The sequence below is a fragment of the Ipomoea triloba genome, chromosome 2, assembly GCF_003576645.1.
Source record: "Ipomoea triloba cultivar NCNSP0323 chromosome 2, ASM357664v1".
Taxonomy (NCBI): domain Eukaryota; kingdom Viridiplantae; phylum Streptophyta; class Magnoliopsida; order Solanales; family Convolvulaceae; genus Ipomoea; species Ipomoea triloba.
Genome location: NC_044917.1, coordinates 26221638 through 26230267, shown reverse-complemented (window position 1 = coordinate 26230267; position 8630 = coordinate 26221638).

Here is an 8630-nt window from a genome sequence, read left to right as displayed (position 1 = left end):
GTTTGGTTGCAATTATGAGAGGAAATTAGGGAGAAAGGAATTATAATTTCGTAAAAAGTAAATAATTTGAGAATAAAGTAAAAATTCAAATTCTATTGTTTGATAGACAATAATAGAATTATTGAAAATTTCGATTATAATTTTTGGTATATATGGGAATTGTGGTCTAGTGGCATCCAGTTGTACCCCCACATGGAAGGGGGTGGGTTCATGCCTTGACTCTTTGTGCTTCATTTGATTGGCTTGTAACAGAGTTAATTGTACTAAAAAAAAAGGGGGAGGATGTTAGATTTACTGAAAAATGTAATGCGCAGCACACAGAGATGTTAAAACAATAGTTGTAACACAAGAGACTTGATAACGCAGTTTGGGAAAAACCCTATTCTGCGAGGCACTTCTCAGTCTTGAGAATTTGCCTAAATCCACTAAAAGCTTAATATTCAAAGTACATAGTTTTGGGACCAGAAATTACACAATAGATTGATCTTCTCCTATCTAATCTATTGTAACCTAAACACATGTACTACTTTCTAGGGGAATTTAGAATCCTCTCAAACTCTCTTATGCCTCACAATATTAGCTAGGGAATTCGTGAATGGTGTAATGGTGAGAGGTCCTTTAAATAGCCAACTAATCAGAACCAAAACAGTATTGGTGTTATTCCTAGTTTGATTTTTTCTGACCCAGACTCTTTGGGCTGGTTTTTGTTCTTGCTTTGCCCAGATTCTGTTATGGAGATCATTTTGTCTTTTGTAGCAGTGTGCCTTGATGTGTCCCAATCTGTGACAGTAGTAACATCTGATTCTTCTACGGTGTTGAAAGTGATGTTGTAACACTTCTCTGTTTTCGACTGCAGAATCTTTCCTTGTTGATAAGTTTGATTGTTCTGCATTTTCAGTTAGTCTTCTTATTTCCTGTAGCAACTTGTCTTCCTCTTTTAGTGATTTCATTAACTTTTCTTGGGTTTCTTTGTGAAGAAGTATTTCATTTTCCTCTTCACTTTTAAGGAAGTGATTTTCTTGCATGAGATTTAAGTTTACTTTGATGATTTCTTCCCACTTGGCGTGCAGCTGTGTATACGAGTTTAATAGATCTTGCATGTCCTCCTTTGATTCATCATCGCCTTCATGATTTGTGAAAAAGGCCACAAAATTTGTGTTGTTTTCTTCTTCACTATCTGAGTCATCACTCAAGGTTGTTACATATGTTTTGTTCTTCTTCCTTAGGTAATTTGGACATTCTGACTGAATATGTCCATATCCCTTGCACTCATAGCACTGTATTCCATCAAGGTTTGGATTCCCTTTCTTCTTGGAATTGACGGATTGGTTTTGTGCAAATGATGGACTCCCTTGATTATTTGAGAAACTCTTGTTCTTATTTCTGAATTTGTTAAATTTCTTGAGAACTCTGTTGAAGTTTTTTGTCAACAAAGCAATGGATTCTTCCATTTTTTCAGTATCTTCATCTGAGTTGGTGTCTTGTTTTGATTGAAGGGCTATTCCTTTGCCATTAGGCTTTTTGTTTTGCAGCATCTCAAGCTCATATGTTTTAAGGTTTCCCATTAGATCACTTAACTTGCAGGTATTGAGATCTTTGCTTTCTTGAATAGCTGTTACTTTCATCATAAATCTTTCTGGTAATGATCGCAACACCTTTTTTACTAACCTGTTTTCAGGAATGGGTTCTCCTAAGTTATAGGCTTCCCCAGCAATTTCTAGTATTCTTCNGAAAAACCCTATTCTGCGAGGCACTTCTCAGTCTTGAGAATTTGCCTAAATCCACTAAAAGCTTAATATTCAAAGTACATAGTTTTGGGACCAGAAATTATACAATAGATTGATCTTCTCCTATCTAATCTATTGTAACCTAAACACATGCACTACTTTCTAGGGGAATTTAGAATCCTCTCAAACTCTCTTATGCCTCACAATATTAGCTAGGGAATTCGTGAATGGTGTAATGGTGAGAGGTCCTTTAAATAGCCAACTAATCAAAACCAAAACAGTATTGGTGTTATTCCTAGTTTGTTTGAGATTTGATTTCTAATCTTGGTGTACTCCTTTTTTTGACTTGAATTGGATTTCTTTTTGCCAAACAATTGTGATCAACCTTTTGATTCAACATTTACAATTCCTCAAATTTGTGAAATTATAATTTCATAGAATTGCAAGTCCCTCTTACCAAATTCTAAAAATTTTCACTTCTTGAAATTAAGTGGAGTAGGAAATGCATTTTCTCTCCACCATTAGTTTGTTAATATCTATTAACATAAATTGGGTGTAATGTATCTAGTTATAATATACTCTCGAGCAATATAAGCAATTGTTCAAAAATTTACTCTTAAATGAGTTCTACTACATGAACTCTCAAACTCTATTCTCTTACTTTTATTCTCTAACATGACAAATAATGATAAATTATCTTATTTTATGAGTCTTAATAAAAATGTTTGTATAAAAAATTTGTGTGAATAAATAGAATGTGGAAATAAATTTTAGGAATTGACGTAATAATTTTTTTTCTTGAATTTGCCTTAACTATAATTATTACGTACAACAGTTAAAAATAGAATTTTCTTTAAAATAATAATGAGGAAGACGAAATTGGACATAAAGTAGCCGTCCAGGAAACGCGGGAATAAGACGGAAATTAAAAGAGATTTGACAGGTGGCGACCAAGGGGGACCGGGTCTGAGCCGCCGGTCCGATCAGAAAAGTGGAATGCTAACTCTCTGTATTAAATTAAAATTTTAATTTGCATGTTGCTAAGCACGGGATAAGGCCAGGGAGCGATATGATAATATAATGTTGTTTTCTAGGTCGGAAGACACGGCCTGAATTCGGACACAAACGTTGCTTACAACAGACAAAACATTTCGCAGAAATTCTTATCTGCCTTAGCTTCTTCCACATATATACTATCATCAAAACGCCATATTATAATTATATTATATTAATATAATAAAGATTAACGTTGTACTAGAACAGAATGATGAGGGTGTTGAGGCCAGACTGTATGCTCAAAGGTATGCCTGAGCTCTGAGGATATATAATTAGGTTGTAAGGAGGGGAAGAAGAAGAGGGTTTAATTTGTGGATTTACAGTGAGAAAAAATGGCCGGTAGGGATAATATGGGACAACATGATTCAAAGCTGTTCTATTTGGTCGGTACAAACAGACAAAACCCTTAACGCTGTTTCCCATTTCTTTTAGGACTCGTGTTCTCAAAGTTTTTACAATATTTTGATTTCCGAAAAATTTGTAACCACTACTTAAAAAGATGCGTTTTGCGGAAAAATCTGTCTTGTAACTCTAGCCACCAGACGACAATTTTATTTTAATTTCTTCAATTCAATTTTTAACTACTTCCTCAATCGAACTTGCTGTATACATGGTCTTTCTAGTGTTATTTATTTCTCTTATGTAATTTGTAAATTATTACGGAAAAATATATTCAGTGTATACCTTTAAATAGTAATTACGGATTTTCTATTGGTAGCTTTATCATATATGTACCCATCCATCCAGTGATCTTGTTTGTGTTGGTTGGTTCATGTGCAACATACACCACATAGTACATAATAATAAATTAGTTGTCTGGTTTTAATTGATTCTTAATGCATGTGTTATTGATTGTTCCTTTAGCAGCAACCTTTTACACACTTTAGTTAGTTAGCAGCTTTCATTTGTATTAATTTAACTCATCATCTCATATATATGGTTTCGATTTATCCACAAGTTATCATCTGGTGAATGGTTCTTATATGATTAGGATTATATATATAATGTGCTAATTATATATAAAGCTTAGCTTCTATGCTTGTATATGTTAAATTTGAATGTCGTTGAATTGTCATTAAAATTTAATATTTAATTTTGGTAAAAAAAATTCTTTAAATAAACAACAATATAACGTCTGTGTAATTTAATTCTCAATTTATCTTTTGATTTTTTTTTCTATTCATTAACTAATGTCGATGATAGGATGTTGAACTTAACTTTTTGAGCCGTAACCCAATAACCAACTCATCGTTTCATAGGTATAAATGTCAAATTAAAGCATAATTAGCATGGATCCAAATTTCTTTCGGCTAGATATATGAGTGGTGTTTTGTATAGGTAGTTGGCAACTCAGCCCCTCATAATCATGTGAAAAGGAAGACGAAGAAGAAGCATGCATGATTTTTAGTATAAAAAGAAAACAATAATTAATTAAAAAGCCAAACGAGGCACATAGTGTGATCACGCCTAGGCTCTCATCACATGCACGTCATTTCAGTTCATTATTATTCAACAGAAATCCCACAACAACGTTAACCATAGGTTGTGGATGAGGAGAAGAGAAGAACATCAAATATCTGTCCCTTCGAATTAGTAAAATTTGCAGTGGTATCTAATAATGCATGCACAAATAGTTACATTAATCATGAGTACATAGAAATATTTTTACTTTTTTTTGTTGTGTACCCGGAATTTCCAGCCTAAGACACTAATTTCCTCACTGAATTTTAGGCATCTCTTTAGATGGAACAGTTGGTCTGTAGATTTAAGGTTGCTCCATATCCAAAATCAACTAATCAACTTTATTTTTTAAGTACTTCATGCTACAGATATCATGATAGTTGGTCTAAAAAAGTGGGTCGCCGTTAAAAAAAAAACAAACAAACAAAAAAAAAAACAAATTGGTGAGAATAGTAACGTATGAAGTATGTCAAGCTAAAATTTTATTATTTAATAGAAATATTATATTTTTAAGATATGTGGTTGCCCAAAAAAAAAAAAAAAAAAGAATGATATACACATTCATATATAGACTATTTGATCATTTGGATGCACAATTCATGAAGGCTAAGTTGACTTGTGGTATAGTGCCAAAATGCGAGTCTGAATATCAACTTTGCTGTATATACATACATGCATCCACTCCAAAGTTGAATTGTGTGCCATGTGCATATATACAGCTCTCATTTTTCTTACTTTTTCCCACTTTTGACATCATAATGTTGTATGTATATGTTTACAAAGTGCATTCATCTTAACTTTTTTTTTTAATTATATAAATTTAAATGAAATGTTACGTTTCAGGAAAGTTATGATGTGAAAATGTATCCAATATACAAAAATGCTCATTCTTAATCATTTTCTCCAGTGTATATATAATTATTTTATTTCGTTGATTTATTAATGACAATATTTTATCACTGATAGTTAACATATTTTCATTTTCTTTTTCATTATTATTGATGTGCCAATTAATTATTGTAAAATAGCATTGCTTCATTAAATGAGGATTAATTCCAGCGGAGGCCCCTATTCTTTGGTGATAATTCTAAATTTAGTTCTAGACTATCGTTTTTGTCATTTAACATCCCAGACTATTATATTTTGGACACTTTTAGTCCTTCCGATGGCAAAAGTCTATTTTAGAAAAGAGTAATTTGGTATCTTCACTTATCTTTTTTTTTTTTCACATTTTTGTTGCCATTTTTTTAAAAATTCAAATTCACATGTACATACATCCTTATAAACCTTCTTAAACAATTTTTTAAAACAAAAATTTGAGCAAAACATGTGAAAAAAAAAAAGAAAGAAAGAGATAAGTGAAGAGACCAAATTGCCCTTTCCTAAAATAGACTTTTGCTAGAAAAGTTACCAAAAGGACTAAAAGTGTCCAAAATATAATAGTTTGGATGTTAAATGGTAAAAACGATAGTTTGGGACTAAATCTGGAATTGCCACAAAAGATAAGAGACCTCCAGTTGAATTAACTCATCAAATGATTACACAAAGATATATAATTGACAATCCGATCCCAAAAGGTTGGTTGAGTAGATAAAACATAATTCTAGTATCAGAAGATTCTAAGTTCGATTCTTGCCAACATTGTATTGGACAAACTTGTCACACATGGTCTTCTCAGAGGGGTGCGTCAATATTATAAAATTGACCTTTTTTTTTTTGTTACTAAAACATGAATTAGGTGACTATGATTAATCATCACTTTTACAAGATGATCATGTTCCCATTTGGACCCTCTGCACATATACTTGATTTTAATGCAAAATGATGAGGATAATTTTGTAGGAGATATGAGTATAATGTTGTCCTTGCTAGCCTAAAAATGGTAAAACGCCAAACATAGGCAAACATCAATAATAATTTCCAGGAAATTTAATGAATTACCCACCAGTTTGAGTGACAAAACAGTACAACCCGGAAGCCATAAACCATGTGCAACACATTCAAAAGTCCCCTTGCGCAGCGGAACGTTTGATGATCGTGTTTTGAAAATTTAGGGCTCAAAAGAACACATCATGGTTGTTGCTTATAATGTTGTCCGCGACCCTCGGCATATATATGAATCATTTCTCATTTTCGCCGAAGCACCAATGCCCGCAGGTCATTCATTTGATGTTGGAGATTATGTCTGCTGACTTTGTCATGGGGGTTCGATTTAGGGGTTTTTTTTCAACAAACTATGGATCGGAACATGAATTTCTCATTCCAAAAGTCTTCCTTAGGCCATGTTCTAAAACTTAATTTGGATTTGGTCTTGTGGAAAACTTATAACTACTACGTACTCAAGAACGTAACCGACGGAAAAATTTGAAGAGCTTATAATTAACATTTAACCCGAGCTGTAATTAGCTTCCTAGTCTTGCACGCATCACCAACGTAGCTCTCGAATAGCTAAGAATGTGCAAGTGTGGATCCTTCTCATTACTTTCACTTTCAAATATCTTCTCAATGATCACTAGATAGTTTTAATGGTCACAAAGTCGTATTCTATAAATTTATCAAATTAAAAGATTGTATCATAGAAATTTTTCTAAACAAAATATAGTCTCTCCTGTAACACTGCCAAATTGATCAACGTAACTAATCTAAAATCAGCTCATAATAACTTTGCTTTAATTTACTAGTGCGTAGCTGATGTAGAATACCGTGTTATTTTGATGAGTGACCAAAAAATAGGTGTAGTACGTAGGGGGGGATATGGAGGACCAATGACATTGAAGAGGGATATAAGGCCAACATGTCTTGGTGCTGTCAAGACAAGATTAAGAGAAACGTTGTAGCGTGGGGCACCTAGTTTTTTGGGGACAACCAACGCATATCTCCCCATTACTATACAACCTCTTTCAATCTTTTGTTTCCTAGCTTCTGCTAAAATTCAATTCAACGAACCTCCACACCCCCACCCCCCACCCACACCCATCCTAGCTAATTAATAACAATACAACTTGTGCAAACATAAACAAATAATTATTTCTATTTGGATTGAATGATTTAAATTCAAACACTAATTATATCGCATGATGTGACGACACCTTATAAAAAAGTATGATCGCTAGTCAAAAATCAATCAGAAATATATTATTATTTATGTTATTTTTGTCGATCAAATTATGACACGTATTTTAAGTACTGTTATATATTTATGTCGGTCTTCCGATCCCTTACATTAATCCCCTTTTTCTTTCCCTTTGTCTTCTCAATACTGATCATCAATTATTCCTTTGGATCAAAGCAAGCAAATAAAGAAGCTGGGAACCACTTTCTACTTGTATCGCTAAAAGTCTAGTCTACAAAGTAGAAAACTTCAAACGTAATTGCATACATTATTAGACAACGGAAACTTTTATGCCCTTCGTATTATGCAAATCATAGGATACAGCAAACTAACGAAAATCAAAATACAATACCACGTACTAGTTGTATATAATTCATGAACAAATCCAATATTAAATTATAAATCTTGTAATCAACACTACTAGTGACTTAATACTTGTATAAATTGAGATTTATATTTATCATATTCTGCGCACTATTATTCTAAATTAAGGAATATTTTCTATCTCAATTAAAAGTTACAACTATTAAGAGTAATGTTAGGTGCCCCTCCTAAAAACTTCCTTCCCAATTTTCTCTTCTGATGTGACACAATTTAATTAGATTATTTAGTATTTAATTATGGGATCAGCCAATTCATGGCACTCAATGAGTATAAGCAACATAATGGACTAAAAATATTATGAAAAATTTAGGAGGGTAAATATCATTTTCCAATAATAAAGTTACACATTTATTGATATATATATATATATATATATATATACTAGTTTTTCTTATGCGCGATGCGCAAAAAATAAGTGCCCAATATTAGTATTTTATATTAAAATTTTAAATTTATTTAAATTTTACTATAGTAAATAATAATAATAATAATGTAAAATATTTTTATAAATTGAATATTTATATTTTAAAAAATAACTAACATATAACTCTAATATTTAATGTGTATATATTATTATTATTATTGAAGAAGATAAGAAAATATATGGTGGATGCATGTGCACGGTAATAATAGTGGAAAAGATAACGGAAGTTATAACGGTAGGGGTATATTTGCCCAAAATATTATGTAGTACAACTTTTATAGCATAATGTACAAAAAAACTTAACGGAAAAAACGGACATAAATGAAGGGTATAACCTTCATTCACATTTATTATGTTTTTAGATATATATATATATATATATATATATATATATATATATATATATATATATATATATATATATATATATATATATATATATATATATATATATATATATATATAT